We start from the raw sequence: 19,455 nt of genomic DNA, 5'->3' as shown, positions 1-19,455 counted from the left end.
CAGAAAGAAAAATCCCTGTCTTGCTTATCTCATGGGTGTGTCTGCTCTGTGCATTGTCTGCAACTGGGAGGGAGTGAGCTTCCACCAGATGTTCCCTTCTGAGTCAGGAGCAGAGCAACCCCCAGTTAGCACAGAAGAAACATCAGGGAAACCTAGTGTCACAGTTTCGGGTTCTGACCAGGTGACTTCGAGCAGATACTGGATATCACCAAGCCTCTGTTTTCACATCTCTGGAATGGGCTGTTTTGTGAGGACGCACTGGGATACTGTTCTTTCTACAGGGAGATACCATGGTTACTTAGTTAATAAAATCATTTCAGGTTTCTAATGCTTTTAATCATCTCCCAGATCCAATTCTGCCTGGAAAGCTGAGTCCTACCTCCTGAGACAGGTCACCGAGGGACAGGGAATTCCTGGTCCGAGCTCGAGGCCCCCAACCCTCCTGGTGGTTCATGGGGCTGCCTCTGACAATATGTCCCCACTCTGTCCCACTCCAGTGTGTCTGTAGTTCAGATGAGGACCTGGATGAGGCCTGGGTGATGAAAACCTTCAAGGCAGGCTTGCTGGAGAAGCTGGTGGAGCACCTGGTGCCCGCCTACCTAAAGGGTGACATCTCCTACATCAAAATCTTTCTGGGAGCCTACAGAACCTACGCCACCACCCAGCAGGTCCTAGACCAGCTGCTCCAAAGGTTAGCAACCCGCCTTCCACAACCCAACGGGGACTCTACCTCCTACCAATTTTGAGTCTGGAGAATGTCACTTCACCACTCAGAGCCTCAGTTTTCTCCCCTGAGAAGTAGGGTGGTAAATGTCCAATCAACTAGAATTACTGTCAGGACCACATGGGATAAGCCATGGAAAGTATGTACCCGGAGCCCAGCTCTATGGTAAAGGGTGCTGGAAGGGCTGATATGTTCACGTTTATTATTTTCCTTTCTCCCATGAAGAAGCTGTCTACCTCACCCCTTATTGACTACATGCCCTTTAGCAAACCTACTTACCGTTTGTAAAGGGGAGGTGGAGATTTCATTTAGTGGGTGCTTGATATAACCAGGACAGGGATCCCTGGATGCTTAGAGAGGGGCCCCAGGACTCTCAGATACCTGGGAAGGTGCTGGTTTGGTTCACTTATTCACCAATCATCCATCAAGCCCCTACTGTTGCAGACGCTGCTCTCGGTATTTAGCACTCTTCAGTGAACAAAGCAGATAGGAAGCCCTGCCCTCTTGGGCCTCCAGTCCAAGAGTCAAACAGGAACACTAGACATCTTCAGCAAGTAGTGCCCACAGTGCATTAGATGTGACACTCTCACACCACCTCTAGGTATGGATGTAACCACCCCTATTCTGCTGAGTATGGTGAGCCCCAGGAGCAGCCGAAAGGGTGAGTGGACTCTGGGTGAAGGAGGGACTCCTATCACTACAGAAGGGTGGAGGTTTTAGGGGGCCTGTGTCTGGATTGGGGGAAACCCTGGTGGCATAGTGGTTTAGTGCTATGGCTGCTAACCAAAGATTCTGCAGTTCGAATTCACCAGGCACTCCCTGGAAGCTCTACGGGGCAGTTCTACTCCGTCCTATAGGGTCGCTATGAGTTGGAATCGACTCGATGGCACTGGGTTTGGTTTTGGATTTTGGTATCTGGATTAGCGTTGGCAGACCCGGGGCCCCACACATCTGGATTCTAGTATAGGCATGAGTTTAGGGGCGCCCCCTAAAGGATGTAAACAGTCATAGAGAACTGGGAGTGGAACCTGGGCATCCTGGGGAGCAGAGGGGAGGCTCAAGGCACAGAGAGGTCCCTGAGACAATTCATCCTCCCACGATTCCCTCATGTCACCGGTTGCCCCCTCCTCTGTTTGGGGCCCAAAACAGGAGGTCCGGGGGGACAGGGGGTGGAGAAAATTGCTCCCAAATCCAAATCACCAGTCACGGGTGCTCAGCTGCATGTGGGGCCCCTGTCCCAGGGGAGAACAGTGTCTGTGGGAGAAGAGACCCTCACACACATGCAGAGAACCAGGCAGCACACTGGTGCACAAGCTCAGATGAGGGTCTAAGGGCCTGCGCATCTGGGTCAGGGGACAAACTCCATGTGTCGCCCAGCATCAGATAATCCTGGAGCACTACTGTGTGCCAGGCTGTGAGGTGAACATGCAGACACACATCTCCGTGCCCTTAGAGGGTTACTGTCCAGTGGGGAGAGGGCCAGGGGACAGAAAGGGATGTAATTCAGGCTCCCCGAGGAGTAAGAGTCGGTCAGAACACTGATGGGGAGCTCCCTGGGACAAGGCTCTGTGCTAGCCTCCTGTCACTGACCAGACCTGCCACTGTCTGGGCAGCCAGAGGGCATGATGCAGGGTGCTGCTGACCTTTGGAAAGTCAGGGGCAGACAGAGGGATTGGACCCTTGCAGGGGTGTCCTGAGAGGGCAGTATGGTGGGAAAAGCCAGACCTCTGACCCTGCTCTTCACCACCCATCCCTAGCGCCAGCTCCTTTATCCTGGGCACATGGCTGAAGGAATACTTGGAGGATTTCAATCAGCCCCCGGACTTCCCCTGTCTAAAGCTCGTGGTGGAGTATGTGCACGTGAACATGCCAGGCTCATATCTGGAGCATGATACCCAACTTCTCTTGGCACAGCTGGATCAAATGGAGGTCACTGAGGCAGAGCCAGAGGGTGAGGAAGACTGGGCATGACTGCATGTGAGCTTCTGAGGGGCACAGGGGAAGACCCCCAGAGGCTGGGGTTGAGCCAGAGTTCAGAGTAACTTCAGGACCTCCTCTGGGGGACTACAGTCTGGGAAGACTTCCTGGGGTGGAAATCTTGGGAACGGGCTTCTCTTCGTGGCAGTGGGCTGTTTCCCATCACTGGGAAAGCATGAGGAAAGGCAGTCATGTTGGTGAACCTTTCTCCTCTTGCAGCTCTAGAGCCGGGGCCAGCGCCAACTGCAAAAGGAGCTCAAGAGCTAACTTTGCCCCAAGAACCGGCTCCTGGACTATCTCCTGGGGTACATTCTGCTCCTGTAGCAGCACCAGAGCTCCATGGCACACCACCTATTATGTCATCAGCTCCAGCACTGGCACCAGATAGAGAGCTGGCTGAACGGGTGGATCCCTCTCCTGGGCCACCTCCAGAACTGGCTCCCAAACCACTGGCTGATGTCAATCCTGCTCCTGCTCCTGCTCCTGCTCCTGTTCCAACACTGGAGTCTGATGGAGCCCAGGTCTTCCCCCAGCTCCACCACCAGCATCAGATGGAGAGTCAGATGGAGAGGTGGATTCCCATCCGGAGCCACCTCCAGAAGGGGATCCTGGACCGCCAGCTGACATCGATCCTGCTCCTGCTCCAAGACAGGAGGTCAACAGAGCACCAGCTATTCCGTCACGAGCTTCAGCTCTGGCAGAAGATGGGTAACCCGCTGGAGGTTCACATTCTTAAGCGGGGCCACCGCCTTAGCCGGATCCTGGACCACCTGTTGATGTCCATCCTGATCCTGTACCGACACCGAAGCTCAGTAGAGCACCACCCATCCCATCAACAGATGGAGAGGCCTCAAGAGAGCTGGGTTTTTACCCTGGGCAACTTCCAGAACAGACTCAAGGACCACTTCCTGAGTCAGATCCTGCTCTTGCAGCAACATTGGAGCTGGGTACAACAACAGGTCCAACATCACCAAGTTGAGCACTGCCACCTGACAGACAGCCTGCTGAAAGACTGGATTATCTCCCTGGGCCAAGACCATAATGAGCTCCTGGACTGCCTGCTGAGGTCCATCACAAGCCTGGACTAACACTGGAGCTCCAAAGATCACCATCACCAACTCCAAAACTGGTACCAAATGGAGAGTCAGCTGGAAGATCAGACTCTTATTCTGGCTCGTGGACCACTGGCTGATGTCAATCCTGCTCCTGTACCTGCAGCAACACCAGAGCTCACTGTACCCCAAAGCCCTCCATCTCGATCTCTGGCCGGGCACCAGGAGAAGAGCCTGTTGGAGGGCCCAGTTCCCATCCTGGGCCACCTACAGAAATGGTTCCTCAGCCAACTGCTCCGGCACCAACACTGGAAGTCCTTAGAGCACCAGCTCTTTCATCACCAGGTCCAGTAGTGGCACTAGACAAAGAGTCAGCTGGAGGGGTGGATTTCCATCCTGGGCCACCTACAACTGGCTCACGGACAAATAGCTGATATCAATCCCGATCCTACTCCAACACTGGAGCCCCATAGGCTATTAGGTTCTCCACCTCTAGCTCAGCCTCAGGCACCAGAGGCTGAGCCAGTTGCCATACCTCAACAGGAGCTCCTCACTCATGGCCAGGAAACATTAGCCTCAGAACCATTTTCTTCTTCTCACCTCAGTAGGTATTTTTTTGCTTTTGTTGTAATATTTTTCCAGCTCAATTTATGCTTTAGAGTTTATACTATATTAACTGGTAGATGTCTCATTAAATAAAGTTTTGTTTAAATAGCTTGAAAGTGTGTAATAGAGTGGCTTTACCTACTTTCACAATCCTATTCAACCATCACAAGTATCTACTCTACAACACTTTCATCACCACTGTGATGGTTAGTGTTATGTGTCAACTTGGGGAGGCCATGATGCTCAGGGATTTGGCAAAAATTATGTAATCCTCCTCCATTTTGTGATCTGATGTGAGCAGCCAATCAGTTGGAAGAGAAGTTTTCTTGGGGATGTGGCCTGAAAATTAATATATCTTTGGGGGTGTGCAACCATTAATCTAGCCAATGCTTTTTTCTCTATCCATGTTTTAAAAGACCACCAGAAGCAGTCTTCCTTCAGCTGGTAAGGCCAGCAATACTCCTTCACTATTTTATCTCAGGGATACATCAACTCTCAAGTTCCACAGGGAACTTGATCGCTTTTCCCTTCCAAAAGATGTCATACTGGTCCATTACATTAATGGCATTATGCTGACTGAAACTAGTTAAGAAAGAAGTATCAATACTCTAGACTTGTTGGTAAGATCTTTGCATGCTAGAGGGTGGAAAATCATTCTGACAAAAATCTAGGTGCTTACATCTCAGTGAAATTTCTAGAGCTTCAGTGGTGTGGGGCATGTTGAGATATTCCTTCTAAAGTTAAGGATAAGTTGATGTATCTGGCCCTTCCTACAACTAAAAAGGAGCCACAACACTTGTTGGGCCCCTTTGGATTTTGGAGGTATCATATCCCTCATTTGGGTATGCTACTCCAGCCTATTTATCAAATGACTTGAAAAGCTGCTAGTATTGAGCAGTGCCCACAAGAGAAAGCTTTGCAACAGGTTCAGGCTGGTATCCAAGCTGCTCTGCCAATTGGGCCATATGATATGGCAGAGCCAATGGTTCTGGAAGTGTCAGTGGCAGATAGAGATGCTGTTTGGAGTCTTTGGCAGGCTGCTATTGGTGAATCACAGGGCAGATCATTAGGATTTTAGAGCAAAGCCCTGCCATCCTCTGCATTTAACTACTCTTAGACAAACAGCTTTTGGCTTGTTACCGGGCCTTAGTAGAGACTGAACACTTAACCATGGGACTCCAAGTCACCATGTGCCTGAGCTGCCCATCATGAACTGGGTGTTGCCTTATTACAGAGCCATAAAGCTGGATGTGCTCAGCAGCACTCCATCATTAAACGGAAGTAGTATACAGGATATCGGGCCTGAGCAGGACCTAAAGGCCCAAGTAAGTCGCATGAGGAAATGGCCCAAATGCCCATGGTCTCCACTCCTGTTACGTTACCTGCCCTTTCCTAGTCTTCATCTATGGCCTCATGATCAGTTGACTGAGGAAGAGAAAACTGGTGTCTGGTTTGCAGATGTTTCTCTGCATGATATGCAGACACCATTTGAAAGAGATGACGTCATGTCTGTCTGCCACACCACCCTGCCCAGTAAAAGCATTAGCCCCTCCACTTCCATCTCATGAGATTAGCCCTAGCCCAGCTGCCTCTAAAGAGTCCTTGCCTGAATCATTGCCCGGGGCATCATCTGAGGCAGATGCTTTACAATGCAATGCTGAATGTTCTCAAAACAATTCCACACTACTGATTCTGGCTTCTAGACCTATAACCAGACTTAAGTCCCAGTGAGCCCCAAAAGGTAAAGTACAAAGTGTGACCCAGGAGGAGGTATGCTACACTCCAACAGAACTGCTTGACTTTTCTAATATGTACAAACAGAAACCTGGGGAACAGGTGTGGGAATGGTTATTAAGGGTGTAGGATAATGCTGCAAGGAACATAAAGATGGATCAGTCTGAGTTTATTGATATGGATCCACTAAGCACACATTCTTCATTCAATGTTTTAGCTCGACAAGTTAGGGAAAGATCTAACAGTTCCTTTGGTTGGGTTGCCGAAGGACGCATTACCCAGTGGCCTACACTAAATCAAGTTGAAGTCCCAGACCTGCCTTGGTATACTGTAGAAGAAGGTATTCAAAGACTTAGGAAAACTGGCATGCTAAGGTGGATTTATCAGGTTAAACCCACAGACCCACACATGGAATGCCCAGAGAACACACTTTTACCACAACTGTGAAGAACAAATTTATGAAGGGAAATCCAGCATCCTTGAAGACTGCTGTGATTCCTATTTTATGGAAATCAGATTTCACAGTGGGAACTGCCCTAACTGAATTAAGACAGCTAAATTCAATGGGGCTGATCGGACGCTGTGATAGCAGGGGCCAAGTGGTGGCACTCAATCAAGAAGGACAAGGTAGGCATGGTCACAGTAATGGACAGCAGAGTCACAGCAGTAATCAGAATAGTCTGACTCATATGGACTTATGACTCCTTAGTCATGGTGTTCCTAGGAGTGAAATAGATAGGAAATCTACTATTTACTCGATCTGTACAAGCAGATGAATTCTAGGTCAGGTGAAGAGCAGTCTAACTCGAATCGCCCTCAGTCAACTCCCATACCTGAGAGAATTTAAAGACCCACAACCCCTTGAATGAAGGGAAGGCCAGGTCCCCATGACGAAGGGCTCAAATACACTGCCAAAAATTTATATTGTTATTCTCTCCCCTAGCCTTCCTCAAAGGGATGTATGACCTTTTATGAGAGTGACTTTTCATTGGAGAAAAGAAAATAATCAGACTTTTTGGGGATTACTGGATACTAGCTCTGAACTGACACTAATTCCAGGAGACCCAAAATGGAACTGTAGCCCACCACTCAGGGTGGGGACATATATAGGTTGAGTTATGAATAGAGTCTTGGCTCATGTTTGTTTCACAGTAGGTCCAGTGGGTCCCGGAATCCCCCTGTAGTGATTTTCCCAGTTCCAGAATGCATTATTGGAATAGACATACTCAACAACCTGCAGAAGCCCCACACTGAATCCCCAACAAATGGAGAAAGGGCTATTTTGGTAAGAAAAGCCAAGCGGAAGCCATCACATCTCCCCTCAACAAGGAAAATAGTAAACCAAAAGCAATACTGCATTCCCCGAGGAATTGCAGACATTACTGCCACCATCAAAGACTTGAAGGATGGAGGCGTGGTGATTCTCACCACATCCCCCATTCAACTTGCCTATTTGGCCCGTGCAGAAAACAGATGGATCTTCGAGGATGACAGTAGATTATCAAAAACCTAACCAGGTTGTGACTCCAATTGCAGATGTGTTCCAGATGTGGTTTCATAGCTTGAGCAAATTAATACATGTCCTGGTAACTCGTGTGCAGCTATTGAGTGGGCTAATGCCTTTTTCTCCATGCCTGTTTGGAAAGACCATCAGAAGTTTGCCTTCAGCTGGCAAGGCCAGCAATACCCCTTCACTTGCCTGCCTTAGGGCTCCATGAGCTCTCCAGCCCTATGTCACAATTTGGTCAGCAGGGGCCCTTGATTGCCTTTCCCTTCCATAAGATGTCACACTGGTTCATTACCTTGATAACATTACTCTGGTTGGACGTAGTAAGGAAGAAGTATCAGTGACTCTGGACTTACTGGTAAAACATTTGCCTGCTAGAGCGTGGTAAATTAATCCCACAAAAATTCAGGCTTCTACCACCTCAGTGAAAATTTTAGGGATCCAGTGGTAAAGGGCATGTGGAGATATTCCTTCCAAAGTGAAGGATAAGTTATTGCATCTGGCTGTTCGCGCAACTAAAAAGGAGGCACAGTGGCTAAGGGCCTCTTTGGATTGGGGAGGCAACATATTCTCATACTCCAGCCTATTTACCAAGTGACTGGAAAAGCTGCTACTTTTGAATGGGGCCCAAAAAAAGAGAAGACTCTGCAACAGGTTCAGGCTGCTGTGCAAGCTGCTCTGCCACTTGGGCCGTATGATCCAGCTGATTCAATGGTGCTTGAAGTGTCGGTGGCAGACAGAGATTCTGTATGGAGTCTTTGGCAGGCCCCTATTGGTGAACCACCCCACAGACCCTTAGGATTTTGGAGCAAAGCCCTGGCATCCTCTGAAGATAACTACTCTCCTTCTGAGAAATAGCTTGGCTTGTTACTGGACCTTAGTAGACACTGAACGCTACAAAGACAGCTCATTTTTTCATTACACATTCTGCTTCTGCAGTTTTTCTGCTCCTTTAACATCCTTTTCCTTCCTGTCCTCCTATTTAATGTCAGCTGCTTGTGCCCAGGCACTGCCACCTCAATCTGCACCATTTTGTCACTGAAATATCAACAAGCTACTCCAGTGTCAGCTTCCAAGAGACCTTGAGGAAGTCCCTCTGCCCACATGTACCTCAGCCTCCTCTATGTGTCAGAAGGATGGTGGTCACAACCCTGATTGCTCAAATGTGAAAAGAACTCGGAACTGTAAAACAACAGACACATTTACGTAAGGGGTTGTTATTACTATTAGCACCTTCACCTGCCTTTACAGGAAAGTTCTATTTCCTTTTAACCCTTATGGCTCTATGAATGCCTCGATTGAGCCGTCTTCTGCCACCTAGCCACAGGAATTATTTTCATCCTTTCACTGATTTATTATCTGTTCTCCATCTTAACCTTTCACTCTGGCCTCTTAGTTTAGCTGTTAAATAACTACCTGAGTTTTCTAGATTCAAGGACCGGGAACCCCAGGGAGGAAAGGTGCAGAGTAAGGGAAACTCAGGGATGCTAGCCAAGACCAGAGCTGCAGGCTTTAAGGGCCTTACACCCTGTTCCTCAACAGCATTTCCCCTCGGCTCCTCAGGTCTGCCATGGCTGAGCTCAAAGACCATGTGGGAGCAGTTCAGTAAGCAACTGTCTGCAGAGGGCCCTGCCTGCACGATAAAATGGACCAGGTCTCTTTAAAATGTGCTTATTGTAGTGAGGGCAAAATAAGTGAGGGATAGGCACTGATATGACAATGGCAATGTCTGAAATGGCAAGTGGACAACCACTGCTCTGAGCTGTTTCTCTCTTCAATTGCTTTCTTATTAATCATCTTTTACCTATTCGCCCATTCTTCTGGAGAAGCAGGTAGAATAAAAGTTGAAAGCTATGGAATTAGTCATACAACTCTAGCACATGTTTTAAAAGTGTTGTCATTAGCCTCTTCTAACTCACATCTTCCAAAGAAAGTAAGAGCCCTGCTTTGTTGTTGCTGTTGTTAGGTGCCGTCGAGTCGGTTCTGACTCATAGCGACCCAACGCACAACAGAATGAAACACTGCCCGGTCCTGAGCCATCCTCACAATTGCCGCTATGCTTGAGCTCATTGTTGCAGCCACAGTGTCAATCCACCTCGTTAAGTGAGGGTCTCCCTCTTTTCCGCTGACCCTTTACTCTGCCAAGCATGATGTCCTTCTCCAGGGACTCATCCCTCCTGACAACTCCAAAAAGCCCTGCTAATAGAGTGTAAATCCTCTGGGAATCGACACTATGACTTTCAGCTTAATTTTGTAGAATACATTTTTTAGAACACATGTATTTTTCACCAACTGGTATCACAATAGAGGGTCCAGGACACAGTGGGAGAAAAATGGAGAACGAAATTCAAATTCACAAAAAAGACCAGACTTACTGGTCTGACAGAGACTAGAAAAACCCCTGAGACAAGGGTCCCAGAACACTCAGAACTGCAGCTACTCCTGAAGGTCACCTTTCAGCCAGATTAGACAAGCCTATAAAACAAACAGTAACACACGTGAAAAATGTGCTCCTTACATCAATCAAGTATATGAGACCAAATGGGCAACACCTGCCCAAAAGCAAAGACGAGAAGACAGGAAGGGACAGAAAAACTGGATGAAAAGGGAATGGGAAACCCAGGGTGGAAAGGGGGAGAGAGCTGACACATTGCGGGGATTGCAACCAGTGTCACAAAACAATTTATGTAGACATTTTTGAATGAAAAACTAATTTCCTTTGTAAACTTTCCATTAAGCACAATAAAATAATAAAGTATTTTAATACATGTATTTTATTTTATTAAAAAATACATACATTGAAAAATTTAGACCCTTAAATTCTCCTCTTGCCTTCCTCCCTCTCCAAATCTCAAGGAGTCTTCCTCCTTCTCTAGATCCCACATCACCCAGAGCTATATTCGTTTCCGGATCATCTCCTTCCTTGGACCTTGAGGTCTCCAGATATCCCCTGACCCCATTCCTAGCAACCCATCTCACATCTCACACTTTCAGCCTTCTTTACTTGCTTTCCCTTGAATGCTGATTTTCAAAGGGACATCACTTGCATGGGACTTCATGCCTTTGTTCTCACCTTTCAAGCCATCTGTTACTTCCTCTGGAACTCACTGCTGGTACAAAGCAGCAGAAATCTTATTTCCCACAGGAACAAAACACAGGGCGAACTAAATGGTCTCCCCTCTTTCCTATCACCTTACAAAAATGAGGTGCAAGGGACGGAATATTATGACCAAGGAGGAAGGAAAACCCTTGGGCTGTGCTAGATCTGAGAAGTGATGATGACGGGAGGGATGACATCAGAAAGACTCCATGAGGACTAGGATTACTATTCAGTAAAACTCCATCAATTTGCTGGTAATCACAGCAAAATTGCAAACAATCACTGGTGATGAAAGACATGCAAAAAAAAACAATGAGATTTCACATCATGCATCTTAACCTAGAAAAATTAGAGAACTGGAGAATGCCAATTGTGAGTGAGGATTTAGGGAAACAGGGGCCCTCCAAGAACTACTGGTGGACGGTGGTCCTTCTGGAGGGCAATCAATACCACCTAGTCAGATTAAGTACAGACAGTCCCCAGGGTATGAACATCCAATTTACGGACAACTCACAATTAAGAACGGACTGCCATAAAGCCCATTATGATAAAAAATTGAGTAAAGTACAACAGTTCATAATAATGACTGTAAGTGCTACCTTGTGATGCTCATGAAAACACTGTGTGGTTTGGGAGTGTTTCTTAATTATTTTATGTGCATGTTCTTGTTGTTGTGTGCCGTGGAATGGGTTCCGACTCACAGTGACCCTACAGGACACAGCAGAACTGCCCCATAGCAGCTGGGAAGGAAAAATGGGGACACTATGGGCCTTAATATATGGTATAAACAGAATACAAAGTATAAAAATGCACAAACACCAGAAGATAAATTAGATAACTGGAGGCTCCTAAAAATTAAATACTTATGCTCATCAACAGACTGCACCAAAAGTGTAAAACAAGAACCTATAGATCAGGAAAAAAAATTTGGCCTATGACATATCCCACAAGGGTCTAATCTATAAAATCTATAAAATACTTCAACACCTCAGCAACAAAAAGACAAATAACCCAATTAAAAAATCAGCAAAGGATATGAACAGATACTTCACCAAAGAAAACATTCGGGCAGCTAACAGACACATGAGGAAATGCTGGCAGTTATTGGCTATTAGAGAAATGCAAATCAAAACTACAGTGAAATACCATCTCACCCCAGCATTACTGGCACCAATCAAAAAAGAGAAAATAACAAATGTTGGAGAGATTGCGAGGAGGTTGGAACTCTTATGCACTACTGGTATAGGAATGTAAAATGGTACAACAACTATAGAAAACGATATGATACCTCCTTAAAAAGCTAGGAATACAAATACCATATGATTCAGCAATCCCACTCTTGGGAATATATCCTAGAGAATAAGAGCCATCACATGGATAGACATAGGCACACCCATGTTCACTGAAGCATTATTCACAACAGCAAAAAGATGGTAACAATCTAAGTGCCACAACAGAAAAATGGATAAACAAGTTATGCGACATACACACAATGGAATACTATGCAATAATAAAGAACAATGAGGAATCCACAAAACACCTAATAACATGGATGAATCTGGACAGCATTATGCTGAGTGAAATAAGTCAATCACAAAAGGACAAATAATGTACAAGACCACTATTAAAAAAACTCAAGAAAAGGTTTACACACAGAAAAAGCAATCTTACAAGAAGGGGAGGGGTGGGGAAGAGATATCACTAACTAGATAGTAGACAAGTGTTAACTTTGGTTAAGGGAAAGACGACACACAATACAGGGACCTCAGAACACCTCGACAAAGGCAGAGTCATAAAAGTTTCCTAGACACACCCAAACACTTGAGGGATCATGTTACTGGGGCTGAGAGCTGGGTACCATGGTCTCAGGGAATATCATGGTTGATTGGCATAACACGGCTCATAAAGAAAATGTTCTACGTGCTACTTTTGTGAGTAACATCTGGGATCTTAAAAGCTTATGAATGGCGACCTAAGACGTATCTATTGGTCCCATCCCATTCAGAGCAAAGGAAAAAAAAAAAAAAAAAAAGACAAAAGGAAAATATTGGTCCAAAGGGCTAAAAAACCACATGAACCACAGCCTCCACCAGCCTAAGCCCTGAAGACCTAGATAGTGCCTGGCTACCACCACTGACCACTCTGACAGGGATCACAATAGAGGGTACTGGACAGGGAGGGAAAAAAAATGTAAAACAGAATACAAATTCACACAAAAAGACTAGATTTACTGGTCTGACAGAGACTGAAGGAACCCCTGAGACTATGGCCCCCAGACATCCTGCTAACTCAGAACTGAAGCCACTCCCAAAGTCTACCTCTCAGCCAAAGATTAGACAGGTGTATAAAACACATAACAACACACATGAGAAATGTGCTTCTTAGTTCAATCAAGTCTATGACACCAATGGGCAACACTTGACTGAACAGCAAAGACGAGAAGGCAGGATGGGACAGGAAAAATGGACAAATGGATGCAGGCAACCTGGGGTGGAGAAGGGGAGAGTGCTGACACATTGTGCAGATTACAATCACTGTCACAAAATAATTTGTGTATAAATTTTTGAATGAGGAACTAATTTGCGCTGCAAACTTTCACCTAAAGCAAAATAAAATTTTTTTAATTAAAATATAAATTATCATGCAACTCTGCAATTCTACTCTTAAGTATCTATCCTAGAGAAATTAAAAGTATATACACACAAGGACTTGTTTATGATAATGTACACAGCAGCATTATTCATAAGGGTCAAAAAGTAGAACCAATCCAAACATGCATCAAATGGTGAGCAGATGAACACAATACGGTGTATCTACACAACGGACTACCATTCAGCGATTAAAAGGAATGAAATACTGATGCACGCGGGAACATGGACAAACCTTGGAAACATTATACTTTGTGAAAGAAGCCCGATGTGAAAGACTACATGTCGTATGATTCCATTTATAGAAACATCCAGAAAAGGCAAATCTCTAACGAGAAAAAGCAGAGTAGTGGTTGCTTGAGGGTGGAGGATTGACTGCAAAGGGCAGGATGGATTTTTCTAGGGTAACTGAAATGTTCTAAAACTGGACTGTGGTCATGTTTGCACAATTCTCTCAATTTACTAAAAATCATCCAGCTGCATGCTCAAGCCAGTGAATTTTATCATCTGTAAATTATACATCGATAAAGCTATGTGTGAAAAAATTCAGTGTCATAAAATACAAAGAGGCCATGGAACTGCTCCAGAGTAAAAGAAACTAAAGACATGACAATTCATGGAATAAGTGATCCTAGACTGGATCCTGTACTGGAGGAAAAGAAAAATGCTAGAAAGGGCATTGTTGGGTTAAGTGACAAAACTGACCTATGGGCAGCATGTAAAATAGATAAAAGTACCGCAGCAAAGTGAAATTCAACTAGGTGGGTAATAGTACCAGGGCTCCATCAGAGAATATCCTTATTCATAGGAAATACACACTTAAGTGTTTAGAAGAAACATGAGGTATGCAACTTACTTCCAAACGGTCCCAGAAAAAAAAAAGTGTCTACACACACACACACACACACACAAAGAGAGAGAGAGGAGGGCAGCCACAAAAAGAGGGAAAATGTTAACAATAAATGAATCTGGCTAAAGGGTATACGGGTCCACTCTGTATTACACGGCAACTTTTCTGAAAGTTTGAAATTATTTCTAAATTAAAAAAGAAAAAAAAGAATTTCTACTGAACAGCTTTTGCGCACCAGGTACTGTGTGAGGTGCTGGTTACACAGAGAGAGGATGAACGAGAATTCCTGAGCTCTGCCTTCAGGGGGCTCAGCCTGTGTTAGTCAGCTGCCTAGTGGTCCACCTCTTCAGTGTGAGCTCCCTGAGGGCGGGAAGTGTGGAAGTTTAAAGAAGAGGAAGTTGGGGGCGGGGGCAGAACATTCAGAGTTGCTACAGTAGCCTGGCATCCCTGTGCGCATCTCCAGTTCAGAAGACAATTCCTTTCTAACGACAAATGGCTGTTAAGTGAACAAGCAGCAGAGAGAGTATTCATTGCAGAGCATTTATTGTACACTGATCAACAAAATGCTTTTTCTTTAGGCCACTTACCAGAACAGGGACATTGCTTTCTTATCAAGAATGAATCCTTGTGATGCAATGCTATAATGAGACTGAAATCATCCTCTCTTCATAATAAACTGTCTTCTTCTTCATAATAAACATTCTTCAGGGTTTATCATCTGCTTTTCCTTTGTATCTGCATGTACAGCACTTCCTCATAGGTGGCACAGAGTAGTCAGCTTTTTCAGGGGCGAGTTCACCTTTAGATTTCCTCCACTTCTACAGCTCATTAACCACAAGCTGAGGGGACAGAGGGAGCAGTAGGAGCAGGAGACCCACGGCCCTGCAACTGAGCAGGCTGCACCGCTAGTCATTTATTTTTGAAAACAACACTTGCCAATGCACCATATTTCAGGTGTACAAGTGAGTGGTCACAATCGCAGTAACCATGTTGTGCAACCATCACCCTCTCAGGCAGCGCCCTGAGCAGGGGTGATGGCATCCTGGTCAGGCCAGTCGTCGACTGCTGCCGTGTGCTGTTCGTCCACCACTCACTTGGTGTTAAGCTCTCGTCCCCCAACAAGACCGCAGGCTTCCCAGAGGACACGCCCAATGTCACAATGGACACTTAAGAAGCATTGCTGAAAGAGGTTCTCTGAAACCTGTGACTCTGGCAGGCTCTCAGAGTGGTCTGAGTCTCCTGAAAAGAGATGTGGGAAGGCTGGCAACGACTGACGACAGCTATTACACAGGTGTGTCACTCTGTCCCCACGGAGGAGCAGGAGGAGTGTCAAGTGCTCTGCATGGTTTAGGGTCTTCACTGGCAGTCCCTCACCACTTCGTGAGGTCTAACGGGTGACCAGTCCACAGGAGGGTGGGCAAAAACATTGCAGAGGGCTTTTACATGGAGATAAGAAATTTAGAAAGACATGTTAAAGGTGGGGGTGCTGGGTAGCTCAGTAAAGAGTAAATCTGTTATCCTGGAGAAGGAAATTGATCAAGTTTTGTGACTAAAAATAGAATACATTAAACTGACAAATTCAAGAGAATATATACAAGTCTGCAAGACACTGGAAAAGCAGACAAGATAAGGAGATTGAAGACCGTATGTATTATTGGGAGCATGAAAGTCAGGTGAGTCGGTTATACAGTTGGACTCTGATCAAACAGACAGCTGGGTAAACTAAGACTGGACAGACTATGCGCCTCTCCTGGCTATGGGCATGATGGAGTAAAGGGAAAGCCTTAGGGAATGAAGTGAGCCAGAATCCAGGATGGAGTACGAGGTGGTCTTCTTGGTTCCACCTTAAGGGTGGGTCTAGGTAGAGGTTTGAGCATTAAATAAAGGATGAGATATGAAGAGGAAGGGCTTGGATTGTAAATAAAAGTACTGAGCAGGAGCTTAGCCTCCTACAAAACAGCTGACTTGATCCTAGTCAATCTAAATAAATCCTGTGGATGCACATTGCCTCAACCAGTTTTCCTCACACCATTACCGAAATTAAGGAAAGTGTTGAGGGAGCAAGGTCAGAGCCCTTATTTTATTTGCTAGACATGCATTTGTGAAATTACTTCTTAGGTTATTTAAAAAGGAATTGGTTCTTCTATGTAAATATCCAACGTCAAACTAAAATCAACCATGTAACTGGGTAAAGACCCGTAAGAAATTAATCCAGGACCAACGCAATAAGTGCAATTCTGAATGTGAAGGTCGATACAGAAACTGAAACCCCAGTGAAGTCCTCTAAACCAGAGCTGTCAGCTGAATCATCGTGAAGGTGTGAAAAGTCTGTCAGTTTACTACTCCACAGTAATGCCATCTTAGGAAAGAGAGGCCGCTCCAGGTCTCTCACAATCTGGCAACAGCTTTCCCTCTCTCTAAATTCACCTCCCACTTGTCCTATGTTCCGTCCACACAGGAGTCTTCACCATTTTGTCTTGCTTAGAATGTCTTTCCTATTCCCCACTATTTAACTTCTATTCATCCAGGTCCAGACTGAATCTGACAGCTTCCCAAGAAGGCTTTCCTTTTTGCTGCTGTCCACAGTGATTTCTCCTTTTTCTGAGCCCCTAAAGCATGACAAAAGAGCCTTAGTAACACAAAGGATGAGCGCTAAGCTGCTAACTGAAAGATTGGCAGTTTGAACCCACAAGTGGCTCCTCCAGAGAAACAGCTGGTGATCTCCTTCTGTACACATTACAGCCAAGAAAATCCTATGGGGCAAGTTCTACTGTCACAGATGGTCACTAGGAGTTGAATTTGACTCGACAGCACTGAACAACAACAAATCGTTCCTTCTTTATATAGCTTGGCAGTTACTACTATCAGATTTCTAATGTGCCTGACCACCTCCAAATGACTGTGAAGGGCTTCTTAAGGGTTAAGGACCCTACCTTGTATCCTCAAGCCTAGTACAGTGCCTCCAAGACAGTAGATGCCACTAAATATTTACAATTTTGTGATTCTTTGAATATGCTTCCTGTCCTTCGATCCAGTCTTCACATATCAGCAACATTTATCTCAATATTTTAACCAGGCCATGTCCACTCCCTGCATTTCAGATTCTTCACCTGCTTTCCACTGTACTTAAGCATGACTACACACTCCTTACCTTGCCTAGGACATTCTATACCATCTGGCTGTTTTGTAATCTCTAACCTTCTCTCTTGCCACAATCCTCCAAACTAGCATCATCTACCCACACCTGCCTTCTTACGGCTCCTAAACTGCCTCAAGTTCCTTGCACACGCTGTTCCCTCTTGGCCTGAAGTGCTGCCTCTAACACCTCCCCTCACCCCAGCCTACCCCTCACATAGTAGTCACAGGGCATGGCTGACCCCTTCCCATTTGTCACATCTCAGCTAACTCACCTGCTGAGAAGCCTTCCAGGACCCCACAGCCTGCAGCAGATCTCCCACATTACTATCCATCTCAGCCCCTGAGCTTTCTTCTTCACACTCAGTTTACTTTAACGTTTATTTCTCTTTGTCCTTACCCTCACACGACATGTAAGCTCTCTGGAAGCACAACACATATTTTAGCACAGGCTAGTTGTAGTGTCAAGTAATTCCTTGATTTATGTACTAAACTATTTAACTGAGAAAACTGTAACTGAAAACATTTGAAAATCTGTTGTAGATTCTTCAGCTAAACAGGTGGTAGCAAACTGTGAGACACGAGCAAGCTTTGGGTGGACAGCATGAAGGAGAATTCAGGACAAGAGAGAAACTGTCAAGAAAGGTCCGGTGGGCCAGATGGGCAGGAAATCCACCCCTGGTGCCAGGCTTCTGGCCTGCTAGTACTCTTATACAGAATGCATCAATCACTCACCAGACGGGCAAATATTAAAAAGTCAGACAATATCAAGTATTATGAGAGCATGGGGCACAAAAGCTCTCATTACACTAATGGGAGCAGAAGGTGTTATAAGCATTTTGGGAAACAACTTGGCATTATCTAGCAAAGGTGAATATACACAATCAACATGGGACAACAATGTGATACTTAACTATATAACTCAGAGAAAGTCTCACAGGCATGTACTTATGTAAGACGTACACACGGAAGACATGTACCAGGAGACATCAATAGAGCACTGATGTTCCCAAGGGAATGGATAAATACTGCACATTCATGCAAGTGAACATGAGGGAACTAGAGGTACACACTTCAACATGGATGAAGCTCCCACACAACAAAGCAGAAGCAAAGGTCACACAAAAATACACACACTATTGCGGTGTGATTAACTACTTTTGTGTGTGGCCTTTCTAGCCATGATCTTGTGACTCCCACCCAGGTAACTATGTGATAGGGTAATTGTGGCCTACCAAAAGATTGGTCATTTTTGCCTCAAAAGAGAACCAATTCCAGGGCAGAGAGGAGGAGCCCACCACCACCAAGGAAGGAGAGACCAGCAGCTGAGACCTGGCAGCAGAAGACAGTGAGGTGGGCTTCCAACAGCCCATGGACAAAGAAACTTGAGTACCTTTGGGCAGACACTGAGGGCCAAGGAGAGGCATGCCTGTGAGCACTGCTGGGAAGAGGCTATCCTCAGGGAAGAACTGCATCCTGAGTGTTCCTGAGCCTGAATTGTAACTGTTACTTCTGTAACAAACCCCATAGTCGGGAGTATGGTCTGTGAGTTCTGGGTGGTCCTTGCAATGAATTATCGAACCCAGCAGAGAAGTACAGAGTGCTGTGCGAGGGACAGCTGGTGTCAGAATTAATAAAGATGGCGGAGAGAGGAGGCCTGTCTGACGCCCGCCTCAGAGGAATCAGCCTTGGGCTGTTGATCTTCATTCCCCTTTCCCTCATGAAGTGAGAGGAGGTCAGACACCGTCCCCATGCCGTTTTTACAACTGTGGTTTCATTTTTACTTAAGGATATGTAGGTAGATGGTAAAAGTTAAAACTGCAATAAACAGACTTCAAAATTTAGGATACTACTTACATCTAAGGAGCCCTGGTGGTGCAACGGTTATGCACTCGGCTGCTAACTGAAAGGTTGGAGGTTTGAACCCACCCAGAGCTCTGAGGGAGAAAAGACCTGCTCGTCTGCTTCCATAAAGATTACAGCCTAGAAAACCCTATGGGGCCATTCTACTCTGTCAGAGGTGGGGTCACTAGGAGTGGAAATCAACTACAGAGCACCTAACAACAGCAGTTACATCTAATAAGGGGAATGACACAGGATGCAAACAGAGAAGGGTACACTG

General features: G+C 45.7%; 1 protein-coding gene across 1 annotated transcript in view; it reads left to right on the top strand.

Moving 5' to 3' along the window:
- Window positions 1-650: 650 nt before the first annotated feature.
- The window catches only part of LOC126068340 (uncharacterized), a 250,172-nt gene continuing 231,367 nt past the window's right edge, over window positions 651-19,455 (top strand). Inside the window, exon 1 of the mRNA XM_049870822.1 lies at window positions 651-691. The gene's annotated coding sequence lies outside the window, so the exon portion shown is untranslated. The remainder of the gene's footprint in view (window positions 692-19,455) is intronic.

Source organism: Elephas maximus, chromosome 27 (assembly GCF_024166365.1).
Source record: "Elephas maximus indicus isolate mEleMax1 chromosome 27, mEleMax1 primary haplotype, whole genome shotgun sequence".
NCBI classification, from domain to species: Eukaryota; Metazoa; Chordata; class Mammalia; order Proboscidea; family Elephantidae; genus Elephas; species Elephas maximus.
Note: the sequence above shows the minus strand (reverse complement) of the source record. Positions and strands in the feature narration are given on the sequence as shown.